At 43.2% G+C, this 14,676-nt stretch overlaps 1 protein-coding gene across 14 annotated transcripts in view; it reads left to right on the top strand.

Annotated features, from left to right (window-relative positions):
* The window catches only part of PPIP5K1 (diphosphoinositol pentakisphosphate kinase 1), a 1,126,642-nt gene that overhangs the window by 51,748 nt on the left and 1,060,218 nt on the right, over positions 1 to 14,676 (top strand). The window contains exon 2 of one of the 14 annotated variants that reach the window (XM_069222622.1): positions 8,527 to 8,747. The exons of the other annotated variants lie outside the window; for them this stretch is intronic. The gene's annotated coding sequence lies outside the window, so the exon portion shown is untranslated. The remainder of the gene's footprint in view (positions 1 to 8,526; positions 8,748 to 14,676) is intronic. 14 annotated transcript variants of the gene reach the window in all.

Genomic DNA, 14,676 nt, shown 5'->3' with positions numbered 1-14,676 from the left:
GTCAGCCTAAGAAAGCCTGAAAGCATCTGCCCGCCTGTGGCAAAGTGTTATGCCCACTATGCCCACCAGCATGAGCTGCCATTCAATTAGATCCAGTCCATGCACTCTGCAGGGACACCTTCCCTGTAACTCATTGGGATAGAGCTGTCCTCCACCAAGAAGTTTTGATTGGGGCAGATGTTATCTAAATGTACTATCATGCCTCAGGACAAGTTGGCCAGAGGGAAAGAAATCAGCCTGGGATTAGACCTCCCACTGGATAAAATCTACAACTTGCATAAATAATGTAATATCCTTGAATTATGAAAAATGATTAATGGTTATGACAGTAGCTCTGTGAAATATGGATTTTCTATCATATCCGTGTGTTCTATACCAGCATGTAACTAACACACAGACCCGCTGCCACCCCTCCCTCACCCACCACCACATCAGTTGTCACAAAGTTTGGCACAATGAGTGCTGCTTTGCCTGCAGGAATAGCTATATGACTGGGAATTTAGACCCCCCCCCCCCCCCCCCCCCCACACACACACACACACATTTGGAATTGGATAATGTTAAGTTTTGTCACAAAATTCTTACTCTAGGCACTGATAAGTATTCCCAGGTTTTGCAGATAAGGGAATGTAATATCAGTCTGGTAGAGTGATTCTGAGTTAACAAATTAACTTTTTGGCCATTTTAGGTCTAGTTGTCTTTGTGAATATGCTCAAGGATCCATGAGCTCCATTGACCTTTAGATTCAAATCCCGATCTTGTACCTGCAAGTGCATTACGTATGATGGCAATTGAACTATAACCTTATCTAGAACCTGTTTTGGTGTCCTACACCTAAAGGTTCTCTGCAAATAATTGACTTCTGTATGAAAGGAGAATGCTGCCATGTGGTTAATGTAGACCTTTTAGTAACATAGCTCATTTAAATAAGTGCTTAGTGAGAAACTCAGTCTGTCATCCTTGAATGGTCTATAAACTAAGCACAATACTTGTTAAGCATTTATCAGCAAGGGACTTGGAAACAGTAAGTGCATCAAGCACTGCCCCCTTCCGCAGCTCTCCTCCAAGAAGTGCCTTGGGTGCATCTTGATCTCTGATTCCTCTCTGTCTCCCCCGGTTGAACTTATGGCTTTGTTGAACTTTACCCCTATGATATCAATACCCAGATCTTACTTTGGCCATATGATTGTACCTAAAAGGAGTCAGCAACTGTTTTTGTTTCTCTTCTAGTCGAAGCTTAATCCCTCAACACTTGGGAGTTCCCTCTGATATACATTTCTTTATATGTCTACATTTCTTAAACGGGAAATCCATGAAAGGCATGCATTTAAATCTTTCAGCTTTTTTGTTAATAAATTTCTATTTGAATACAAGGCTAGGAGTGAGCGAGAAATTCCACCGGCCGAGTTGGCAGAATTTTGGCCATTCTGCTTTATGCATGTAATCCGGAGTTCTGGCCAAATTCTGCCAGCTCCTTTGTGGCTGAGTTGTTTTTATCACATGCGGCTCTGCAACAGTAAGTTGGCAAGCGTGAGCAAACTTTGGCATCCCTAGTGTGACTTTTGGAGGTCACCTGCTGAGATTTTCCCAGCGTGTGCAGTCGCAGCAGTTTGTAATCAGAAAGCTGTTGCTTCAGTAGATTTTCTACTCGAATGGCAGCAAAATCAACTGGAGAAGTAGAGCCGTGTGGTGCCATTCACACTAATTTTTCAGCAAGGAATGAGCTCCTGGCACTACAAATCAACATGAGCAGAGCATTGTGCCTAATGCTACCCATTCTCATACCTCTGCGGAATCTCATGGTATTATCATGTAACTCTGCGGATTTCCCCTGAGTGAAACTCCGCGAGTTCCCCCACCTGAAGACTACTAAAACACATTTGGTAAATACATTGCATTTAAATCCTATTAAGCGCCTCCTTTATAAACCCACTTATTAAAGTGCATGATAAAATTATTTTTTTGTGCAATATAAATGTTTGCTAATCACAAATATTACTTAGGGCCTGATTTAGAGTTTGGCGAAAGGGGTTACTCTGTCACAAATGTGACAGATATCATGGCCGTCGTATGACGATTCCATCACATGCTAGGGAAATCGTAATATGGCAGACTAGGTATCTGTTACATTTGTGAAGGAGAAAACCGTCCACCAAACCCTAAATCAGTCTTTAATGGTCTGATTTAGATCTTGACGGACAGAATACTCCATCACAAATGTGACGAATATCCCCCTGCCAAATTACGATCCTCCTAGGATAGCATGGGATCGTAATACGGAGGACAGGATATCCTTTGCGTTGGTGACAATGTATTCCCCTCCGCCAACATCTAAATCAAGCCCCAAGTCTTTTAATATACATGTCATTACTGGGACCGTACTAGTTCATAGAAGTGAATTGCTGTTTTTTCAAAAATCTTTTCTGTAGACATCAATGCATCCATTAAATGTCCTACTTGTTTTAATATGGATTGATATCTACATTCTTAAACTCATATGTTTGATCCAAACCAGTTTTATTTCTACAAACATACCTTCACCCCTAACCCGACAATTAACTGTTATCTGCTCTCAATGAGGTCAGGCCAAGTGAAATTTCAGAAAAAAAAAAAATATTTAAATGAAGTAAAGTTGTGTTGCCTAATCAAAAATTACAGTTGGTATTCAGGCTGTACATGTGATTCAACACTAAGAGTGGCTCAATCTTTTTCTTTCATTACTAGCACATGTAACAAAGGGCCATATGTACGAACACATTTTCCCATTGACACAGAATGGGAAAAACCCTTTGCTACATCTGGCCCAAAGTGCTCTGTCAGTTCTGCCATGTGGCCTATTTGTGGCTTTTCATGCAAAGTAAAAATGTTTTTCTTTTTGTGTACCGGGGATTTCACAAAAAATCAATATCTGTCTAAAGTATTACGTACACGGATAGATCTAACTGGCACACTAAATAAAAATGTTTCTTTTGGTTAAGTAGAACCTTTTAAGACATTTGTCGCATTCTAACAGATACTGTTTCTACTCGGGTAGCTGATATGTAACTTAATTTGTAGTCAACCTAGCTTTTGCTACCATATTTACGTCTGACAGGTTAATGACATATGTAATCTGTGATCGGTTCCAGTACTTGTAAAAGTCCGGTAATGATAGACCTCCTAATTTAGCAGATAATTGTATTGTTTGTGATTGTTATTAAGGCAGCCGATATGGCCACAGTATATTATTGATCATTGCGTTTAGTGTAGATCACCTTCTGAAGTCAACTGTGCAGTCTATGGTTTTGTTAGGCATGCACTGTTTCTCAATGGTGAAGTTGAAGTTGATTTAGTTTCTGAAAACTGATATGTTTCGCTCCAATATTCTGAAATGGGTTTATCCCTCTTCCTAACTCGAGTTTGTCCTGCATTTAGAGAAAAAAATTTCAATAGACTGCATGTCATGCATATTTTATGTCTGTGGTTTGAGAAAAGAAAACCATTGTAGTTTTAGAAACTTCAGAAAATCTTGATGACATATACATTTTTAATTGACATTCAGTCTTGAGATGCTGAATTACTTTGTCTTTAATAGTGGCTTGTGTTCTGTTTTAGTTTAAGTACAAAGGAAATCATCAGGATATGCTTAAACCTTGATGGTCTAGCCTGTTGAAGAGAATTTCTCTGATTTGAGTGGATATCCTGATCCCTTCCCTTTGCATCTGTATACAAAATGTAACAGGGGACACCATTATCACCTATTACACTCCTGGACTGTTGACTGAAATAATTTGTAAATGATCTATGAATTCATTTTATCTTTTCAGTTTTGCCTCTTTAAAAATATTTTAGTACAAACTATAAAAATTGCTGAAGGAAGCAAGAAGTCACTGCGATGTGTACAAACCACAATAGTCAACAGGTGATGGACAGATAGCCAATGTCAACCATTCACCCTCATTACAGAGATCTGGGCCGAAATCCATAGTGTTTTTTACTACCCATTCCATTCCAGTTTGGACCCAGCTATATGCAAATCAATCTTGACCCTGCTCCCCATGGGAACAGTCCAGCCCGATCTGCCAGGTCAGGTCCTCCCTGGACCGGAAACAAGCATCCTGGGACCGGTATCAGGGTCTGAACCCTCATCAGCCAGGCTAGCTTGAATCCAGTGGTGCAGTGAGCACAGGACCCATGTCTGGGCATACCCTTCCCACTTAATGTGACAAAAGACAAAAGAAAAAAAGAACAGATGATGGACGAAGTGCTGAACAATGTCAAACATTCACTCCCATTCACTGGACCTAACTACATCGTTTTTTTGCTACCCATTCCATTCCAGTTTGGACCCAGCCATATGCAAATCAGCCTTGACCCTGCTCCCCATGAGAACAGCCCGAACTGCCAGGCCAGGTTCTCCTTGAACTGGAAACAAGCATCCTGGGACTGGCCCGTGCTCACTGCACTACTATATTCAAGCTATCCTGGCTGATGAGGGGTGATACCCTAAAAACGGTCCCAGGATGCTTGTTTCCGATCTGGGGAGGACACAGAATGGTGGGGATTCAGTTTTGTTTTGAGTAATTCTCGCCCCGAATTCTAATCTAGAGCATGACTTCGAATCCTGAGATTAACTCCCCCCCACCCAATTCCACTACCGACCATGTAAGGTAAAATTATTACAGATTTGATTAAGACATTGATTGGAACAGCATTCGGCAGCTCTTGTTTCCCGATTCTGCAACTACGCCATATAAAGTGGTAGGATGCAAGTTTGCAAGAGTTTTTGTTCTACATCAAAATCAATTCTTTGCATGAGAGATGAAGTTTTACAGTGCAGAGCTGTGTTTACATGAATGCGTGTTACGAAGTGATTAACAGTACCAGGAAGGGAGCGGACTGACATTTTGGCGAGTGTTGGAGGTTAGGTTCCATTCGGGTTTCCACATTTCTTTAAAAAAGGGCATGTACTGTGTAAATCAAAGTGCAAATAGCGATATACAGGTATTGTGACGGTTAATGGCAAGGTCACGCAGTACTTGTAGACGTGTATGCAAAAAATCGTAGGATTGCTAAACTATGCAAATACAGGAAGGATTGCAGTAGAACCCCATATGAACCTGAAAATCTCGACTAAGGTTCATAGACGGAATGTGGCACTGTGTTAAGCACTGGAAGTCAGGATTTCAGCGTTTTAATGAAGGTGTGTACCAAACACGGGCACTGTCCTTTCTTAAAGTAGGTGGTAAATCATGGCGCCAACTGTTGCTTTCTTCCTTAGAACAATGTCGAGACACTCTTTCGACTGTCAGTCATGTGAGGTGCAAGTTTAAATAATGGAATACATAAATATATACATACATAATTGACCGACGTACAGTTTCTTGTAGCATGGAATTACTTCACGACTGGCTCGCAGTGCTATTAATAGCATGCAAGCTTGATGTGTGGTACAACTGCCGCATACCCACTGTCCTTATGAGCCTGATCTCGTGTTTCTGCTTGTAATACGCCAGACATGTAGCACATTCTATTTTCTCTCATTTCAGTATATGCTGGTGATGCAAGTGTTAGGACACAACGTGTTGTTGTTAAATTGACTCTCAACGAGCCTTTGTCCCGTCTCTCTCTAACTCTACCTTTCGATCCGCACATCAGATCTCCCCCCTCGCCGAAATCCATTTACTTCGGAAAAGGACACAATATTTCTTAAATCAAGCGCCACTTGGCAATAATTCATCAGCTCACTAGTGTCCTTAATAACCATCAGAGAGCACTGCAAATACACTTTGTTACAAAGGATGCCATTCCTCCCACTTTAAATTGCCTGGCTATACGGTGGTTCTAACTGCATAGAACTGACTTAGTTCACGAAGCCATCTCAGTGTTGCAATAACTAAACAGCCAAAAGAAAATGTCAATAAATGATAACATTAGATGCGCGGCTTGATTTTCTACTTCCAATGCAGTCGCTCTGCATGCAGTCATCTTCAGCACAGCTTTCATTTTTAAAATATCAATTTAGTGTGCATGGGGATATGGTAAAAAAAAAAAAATAAGCCCGCTTTTTAGTATCCAAAGTAAACCGCAGTAAATAGTGAGGATACATTTTTCATTTATGATAAATAATAAGGCCTTCTGAAGCAATACTGATCTGGTTATTACAATTCTGCCATCAGGGAAAATATTGTTTTACAGTCATTCATGTAGCCACTTGGGCATAAATGCATAAATGACCAATCACACCTCATGCGTACACAACCTGCTCTTGCATAAAATCAAAAATGGATTGGGAAATTGTGAGAAGAAAAAATACATAGCACCCTAGTCTTAATTAAGATTGCAAAGATGGCAATTTTTCACTCTTAACCTGCCTTATATCGTGATAGCAGTGGTAGAGTCTTACTTATATATTCTTGATGATGTTAACATAAGTAAGTTTGTAGGGTCCCCACTATACAACTGTTTGCCTGACCTCTTTAGTGCAATTTAAAATTAGAAGAATTATTATAACTTCTAGTGAGGCTAAGATCATGCGATATAGGATTACCACAGAACCTCATTCCTCACACAACCTCCATCCCTCAGAGCCCAAGCTTAGTCTGGCCGAAAATGTTCACCTCCTTTAAAATGCCCTGGCACGTGCCATTGTTGGGCCTGCTTGCAGTAACACAATGAGGAACCGCTGCCAAAGTAGGCAGGGTTACCCCTTGGAACCTTTACCCTATTGCTTATGGCGTGCCTAAGGGCTATTCACAACCACTAGCTGGTGCGAGGCATAAATGTGGAAGCTCCAGATACCCACTTCAGAACACTTTCTGGATCTTCCGAAGATCAGAAGGGGACTAGACGTGAAAGAAGACCTGAATGACTGTACCTCTTCCCACTTGTACCCAGGACAAAGGTTCCAAGGGGCAGTTGTCTGACCTTTGTGGCTAGAGGTAGACAACAGGCTACAGGAGACCTTTTTTTTGGAAATACCCAACTGATTAGTGGCATCTGGGCTTGACCTGGACATTGCTGTTGGCCTCTGCTTGACAACCAGGGAGTCCCTAAGGGTCTCCGTGAGGTCCTGCGGTGCTTTAGATGTTTGCTGATGTGGTGGACTGGAACTTAAGACTAAGGACACATTTAGTTTTTTGGCTGACGGAGTAATCTCTGTTGGCCTGGCGAAAGACTTAACATCCGCTAGGCCAAGACTATTACACCCACCAAATTTAGACATGACCACTAAGCTGGTAGTCATTTCTAAAGCAGTGGCAGGAACTGCCATCACAGTGGTTACTGTCAGTGCTGTTTAAAGTTTGGTGCAGGGCTCTGTTAACATGACTAAGCCCTCCACCAAAGTGTTTTCATTTTTATTTTCAAAAAGAAATTCCAGAATTAGGACTTTCTCTATGATAATAAGGAAGACATTGCTCCCCTTGCCATGGGAGCCCTTTTCCACGGTGAGGGGAGTATTTAGCTGTGTTCACTTCCCAATACCTCCAAGGTTTTTCTGGCGGTGACGGGCAGTGAAACCTGACCTCTAATTCCGTCCATCTGAATTAAGGTCCACCCACATATAATTTTAGCGAGCGGACCACAGTATTGGCGATATAGATCTAAATCGGCCCCTAGGTCAGAAGGTAAAATCTTTGACTAGGTTTAACCTAGTTGATGTATCCATCTCAGGCTTTATCACAATCTGCCTCAAATTGATCCAGGTCCCGGTTCATTGCACCTATTGTCTATCAATGACCTTTTGTGTTTTTTGGTGCCATTTCAACTTACAACTTTAAAAAATCTAATCACTGGTTCCCCTTATTGAATTTTTGTCATTTTGGTGTTATTGTTGTTATGAAACTTTACTCTAATTTTCAAATTCAGTTTTGGATTTGTATTGCTTTGCAGTTTGAATTACTGTTTTGGTACTGCATAAATACTCTACATGTTGCTCTAAGTTAAGCCTGCCTGATCTGTGTCTTAGCTATTGGGGGCTGAGTTCAGGTTAATGTAGTGACTTTAAGGGTTTATCCTGGCAAGGATTGTGAGTGTTACTTGAAGTGGGCAGTTGCCCATCCTAAATAATAATCCAATTTTTTCAACTACCTAATTATAAAAACACATTTCAATTCACATCCCTAGCCTTTCTTGCTGTTTTATGATAATATAACCTTTACAATATTTTACCTACTATTCAAGAACATTGGGCCTGATGCTGTGCATTTTTCCTTGAAGCCTTTCCATTTTCCTGGGAGAATATTAGTTGGTTATCACACCTTTGATTTTAGGGTTCAAATTACTTTGGGAGAATTAGGGTGTCGTAGCACTGAAAACTATATCACCTTGAATTAAATATAGGATTTGGAGCATTGCCCAGTTGCATGTCATACCATGCTCGGAACCAGTTGCATTTCATACCATGCTCGGAACACTTAAGAAAAATAAGCCTTCCTATGCCTCCCTACTTGTGTAAAGAAGACCTTCTGTTACCTGTCAGTGGAAGATATCAAGTTTGTAATTTCCCCTGACCTAAGTCTCTGTGTGTCTTTGCCTGTTCCACAGCCTTGGTTGGATGTATTTGTGCTGCAAAGACTTTCTGCTGAAGAAGTCTGGTTTAAGGAGTGGTGTGCTGGAAACTGCAAAAACCTGCTTGCTGAAAATTGGGTCCGGAAGACAGGAGAATTTGAATCTGATGAATCGTTCTGACGCTAAGAGCAGTCCTTCCATCATGGAAGAGTTTCATGCTGGTCTTAGAGGTGCTGCATAGGATCGATCAGATATGGGTAGGTGTATGTAGTGCACCACAATTGTATTAAATGAGCATTGATCTTTGGAGCTCTACCTGAAACGTGAAGATTGCTACAACATTGTCTCTGCTGAACAGCGTGTTCATGTCCCCCCTCTACTCCTCTTTTAAGCCTTTCCAGCATTGTTGTGTGGTGTTGCCCTCTTGAAGTTCGAATCTCACAATAGCTGGCATTGGGGTGCAGCTCTTCTCCAGTTGCTCATTTATACCTTCCACATCACTAAAATAGGCAGCAGGAAACTACAGTACTAGTAACAAAAATTATAAGAGAGCAGTTAAAAGCTATCATGCTATCAAGAGTACACAGACAGCATACTGTGCACTCAAAATCGACAATGCTGCTAATTATGCCAAGAAGGTGTTTGCAATAGTAAAATCTGTAATTGATCCACCTGTCATTGGCTCAGTTATAATGCTGTCCACCACTCCCTGTAATGAGATGGCCAACCTTTCCTCCAAAAAAAGAGTAGCTAAAATCTATGCCACTTTCCCAGAACAGGTATTTGGATTGGTGATTGCTGAAACATCAAATCACTTTGAAACTATGATGGAGACCCTTCCAGCTTTCCCTCGTATTAAGAAGTAGGATCTAGATTTCTTAATGTATAACGTAAAATCAGGTTCGTCCCTGGACCCTGCTCCTGCATATATCTACAGTTATTCAGCAGCGACCATTTACCCTGCCCTCCAAGAGGTTTTGAACCTCTCCCTCTTGAGTGGGTAGTTCTGGCAACCTGGATACATGCGGTGGTAAAACCCTTAATGAAAAAAAAAAAACCTTCTTGGACCCCTCTTAGTGGAAAATTACAGGCTTATATCCCTGCTTCCTTGCGTAGGCAGATTTTGAGAAGCACATGACCAACTGTTGTAGGCAGCACGCTCTAGTTGGCTGAGGCAAGGCCCTAGCCAGGCAGGACCTACCACTCTCGTCAGGGGTGGGTGATTACACTCACTCTAACGTGCGCTCACCCTTGGGTAGCGTGGCACTGAGCAGTCAGGCTTATCACTGGGGCAATGTATAAAGCATTGGCACAGTACTTTCTCACAACTAATACACTGAGAATCACAAAAGAGACTTCACACGAGGTGTATGTAAATAAAGTTTGTATTCAACACACATTAGTTACCAAAACACGAACATCATGTATCTCTGGGCATAAATCACATTTAGAAATATCACTAGCAGTACTTGGCCAAACCGAGTTAAAATGAAATCAGTAATATGTACACTTTGAGAAAGATCCTGCTTTACTGCCAGCATCCTCATGGGGGGCAAAACATTGTCCGCACAAGACCCAACCAACAATTATTCCAATTCAATCCCACACAGGTGTAGGGTGCACCCTGGTTCACAACAATAGCGGTAATGTGTAGACACAGGTAATTATAACACTTTTAAATAGCCTCGTGGGCGCACACAGACACAGACACACACACACACACACACACACACACACACAGACACACACACACAGACACACAGACACACACACACACACACACACACACACACACACACACACACACACACACACACACACACACACACACACACACAGACACACACACACACACACACACACTCAATGAGGTGCACTGATATCCAGCAGATCAATAGATATTGTACTCGCAGACCCCGTGGCCCAAACACTCCTCCACCCTTCAGCCAACCTTGACTACCCCACGGACTGGAGTTGAAGGAAACCCTTCCTCTCCCCAGACACTAGGCCGATCCCAGCCGGAGTCACACTTATTCAGGGTCCTGGTGGAAAAAGGTGGGAGGATAGATAACAGGCAGTTCCAGGCAACATTCAACAAATGGAGGTTTGGCCACCCCTCGGGAGGTTCACTCAATGATTGCTCCACTGTGTCATCAGGCACTTGCCTCGTTCTGTGAGGCACAAGAAGGTCGGGGTTACCACTTCTTGGGACCTGCTTCCGATCGCTCTCAGAAGCGTTCTGTAGCCCACTCACTCTTACCACCCAGGCCCATTCCGTCAATGCAACCTGTTAACAAGGAGTGAGGAGATGGCAGTTGGTCTGCCAGTACTGAGGGCAGCAAAAGCAGCAATCAGTTAGTGAAAGATGAAGCAGGGGAGCCTTTCAGAAGGAGGAGGCGCCCTGTAGGACACACGTTGAACAAAGTCGTACCCAGGCAACCCTGGCACTCCGGAACTCAAATTTGCTCCCCCTGCGCCTCCCTGGAAATGAGGCACAGCGTCTGGTACGAGGTGACTTGGGTCTCACCAGACAATTCCAATTATACACAGTGCAGAGCAGCAAATTCAGCACCTCCTTGGAAATAAGGCACAATGTCTGGTGCTTGATGACTTGAGTTGCCCCAGGCAATTCCGGACACACAAACAAAGAGTTATCAATTCTGTGCCTTCCTGGCAATGAGGCACAACATCTGGTGCGCAATGACTTGACTCACAACAGACAATTCAGGTTACATGTGAAGAGTTACCAATTCTGTATTGTCACACACACCCAGGTGCAAGTTCAGATAAGCCACATGAAGTAGAATGAGGCACTGCTAAGGGTACGCCCCACCTCCAAGGGTTGCAATCCATGAATCTGGCACTGCACGCAATGAACATGCAGTCAGCGTGTCGCACAAGAGAAATGCTGCGCGATCGATGAAGCAGGCCACGTGGTGTCTCCTAACCGGTGAATCTGCTCACCACCAACAAGACGCTTATTCGTGTCGAGGGCTGACGATGCAAGGCCACTCTCCTTGAATGGTAGTTCCTTTAGAGCTTCGCAACAGGCAGTCTGGTCCCCAGGAACAATACTTGGTTCCTTGCTCACACCACCACTACCAGGTGGGATCCAGCAGACGATGTGGGCTTTTAAGAAGGCACTGCTCTCCAGGTGTAACAGTGGAAGGTGTAGGTCCCTAGTGGGAAGTCATTGATGTCCCTGAGACCTATACAAGAGAACACAGGGCAAGCCAAATAGCCCTTGGAGAGCACACTTCGGGGTGTAGCAGGCAGTCATCCCAGGCCAGTCACTATTCAGGAAGGGTGTGCAGTCCCTTTTAAGGGCAGTAATTACTCCTCGTGCACAACAGATTCCTCTGGCAGTGTGCACCACACTGTCCAGTATCTCCGGTCCTGCATCACTACAAGCGCATCTCTAGTTTGCTGCAGTGTAGCACCAGTAGGTACACTGTAGTGTGCCTTTAAAATTTGGGGAGGTTCATATGGTTCCCCTTTGAACCACAGATGTCTCCCCTAACTTTCTATCCTGTCTCCCATGGGGCCATGGGATGCCGAGCTTAATCTTTAGTGGGGCCACGATCTGGTGTCAAAACCTCTCCCTCCAATCTATCCAGCCAGGCCCTCAAAATGGCAGAGATCTGTCATTCCAGTTGTGTGCCCAAGGTTTACAGCTGTCACTGGGGAATGCACAGATGTGCTCCCTCAGCCACTAGTGTAGATTAGAGTTGAATTTAAAAGTCAGACAAAAGCATTGAAAAACATAGAAATGCCCACTTTCTAGAAGTGGCATTTCTAGGTTATATTTGACAAAACCACCTTTACCACAGAAAGGGGTTTGTCAGGAATAATCCAATGTTAGAAAACATTAAGAGGCGACTCCGCTGCAATCCGCTATTGCAGCTAGGAGCAATTCTAAACTTCCCCCATCTTAACCTATGAGCAGAGCAACTCTCATAGGTAGTGAAAACACATGGCTATTCTTCACCCCCTGGGCACATGTGCCATTTTGCAGGTCAAGCTAGCATTGGCAGGCTGGACAAATGTCTAAGAACACTATAAGTGCCAGTGCGCTCATACAGGCCTGCTGTGCCAGGCTGGACACATGTTTAAGAACACCATAGGTGCAAGTGCATGCACACAGGCCTGCTATGACAAACTGGACTCTTTTTATTTTATTTTATTTTTTTAACGATTTTATTGTTTGTTTTAGTTAATTTTAAAAAGGTAATTTGGCCACATGGGTCATGAAGTACATGTAGGATGTTGAAATGGGCACACCCAAAAAGAAAAAACAACAATATAACATGCACAGTGACACCCACCCACCCCATCCAAATACCACGTGACATCATGCAACATAGTGAACATTAGCTGTATACATCATTCCCTTGTCTTGCAGCTCCATATCTCCGAACTTCCTCTTCAAGGAGAGAATCAGCAGAGCGAACAGTATCTAAAACAATTCCCCTGTAATCAGCCCACCCCTGCCAGATTTTAGAGTGTTTTTGAGAGCACCCCCTTGTCTGGTACACTGCAATTTCTAGCCCCATACAGTGATCATCCCCTTTTTCCACACCCCAAGAGATGGAAATACATCAGCTTTCCATGACCCAGGCACAAAAGCGTACTCAAGTTTAAGAACCCCATAGGTGCAGGTTCCCTTACACAGGCCTGTTATGAGAGGTTCAGCACATATTTGAACCACCAGTGGGCACGTGCACACACGGACCAGCACCACTTTCTAACATAGGTAGGAAAGGCATGCACACTTTCCTACTGTATTTACAGTAAGTGCCCGGAGCCCTAAGGCATCTGGCTAGTGAATCACCAAAACCTATTGGAAAAGCTAATTCCCCTAGGTAAGGAAAATCTACATGGGGGTTCTTCACTACCCGGGTAAGGGATACCCATGTGTACCTGCCCAGTCTTTTGTTTACCAATTACCCTGCTCTTCATGGGGTGCTCTAAAGGTAGCGAAGGGCCCACTTAGGCTTGACTACGGAGTTAGAAGTACCAACCTGAGCCACAAGCGCAACTGCACCTCCACATGCCTGCATTGTCAGGCCAGATACATGCTTAACAGGCTATTCTGGTGGGTGGCATACTCAGTGCAACGTCCTCCTAGTAGCCAGGGCCGTACCAGCCCGGGTATCTGGTGTACGTTTTTACAGGGCACTCCTGGGTACGGCGCCTGAACCAATCATGTATGCGCCTCTTCCTGGCATGTATAGAAAGGGTGCACATAGTTTACAGTGGGAAAGTGCCCAAAGTCCCAAGGCCTCCCAATGAGAGTCCGCAAAAAAAATGGGAGGAAAACGCAAAAAGTTGCAGGGAAATGCCCTCAGAAGGGCCATGTCCAACACCAAACAACTATTGGATTTTCTGGAGAGAAATGACTTTTCTAATCCCTCTCAAACTGGGTTTTGTTCTGGCCACAGTACCAAAACTGCTGTTCTAGCAGTTGTGGAGGACCTTAAAATGTCTTTGGACCAAGGCTGTTCAGCTGCTCTGATCCTGTTAGATCTTAGTACCACGTTTGACACTGTCTCTAATGCAATTATGTTGAAAAGATTATGGATCTCAGTGGTAACTGATCTGACCTTGAAATGGTTTTTCTCTTTTTTGAAAGACTGGAGCTTCGAGATGTAGGAAACACCTTTCTGTTCTGACTCACTTCATCTTAAGTGTGGGGTGCCACAGGAGTCTTCTTTAAGCCCTGCACTGTTTAATGTGTATGCCTGTCCACCTGTAGATATTTTTCAATCATTTGATCTTGCACTGCTTTCCTATTCTGATGATATTCGAATTGGTTTTTCTCAAACTCTGCAATAAAACACTCTAAATCAACTCAATGTAAACCTTGTCTTTCATAAGTAGCAAAAGGGATGGCTACATGTTGTCTGAAACTTAATGGAGAAAAATGGAATCCATGGTAGTTGCCATTGACTTAAATTTTTGGACCCCAGACTGTGGGCAGATTCCTTAGGTGTCCACCCTCAACCTAAACCGACAGTAAACAAATCTAGGTATGTTGCTAACCAATAAGCTCTCATTTCAAACACAGGTAAAGAAATTAGCCACTAACTGTTTTGGCATTTTAAGATCCCTTAGAAAGATTCTAGAACTTCTGCCATCTTCCACTCAGAAGACTGTTGTTGAGGCTTTAGTAACCTGTTGTGTGGA

Source organism: Pleurodeles waltl, chromosome 3_1 (genome assembly GCF_031143425.1).
Source record: "Pleurodeles waltl isolate 20211129_DDA chromosome 3_1, aPleWal1.hap1.20221129, whole genome shotgun sequence".
Taxonomy (NCBI): domain Eukaryota; kingdom Metazoa; phylum Chordata; class Amphibia; order Caudata; family Salamandridae; genus Pleurodeles; species Pleurodeles waltl.
Note: the sequence above shows the minus strand (reverse complement) of the source record. Positions and strands in the feature narration are given on the sequence as shown.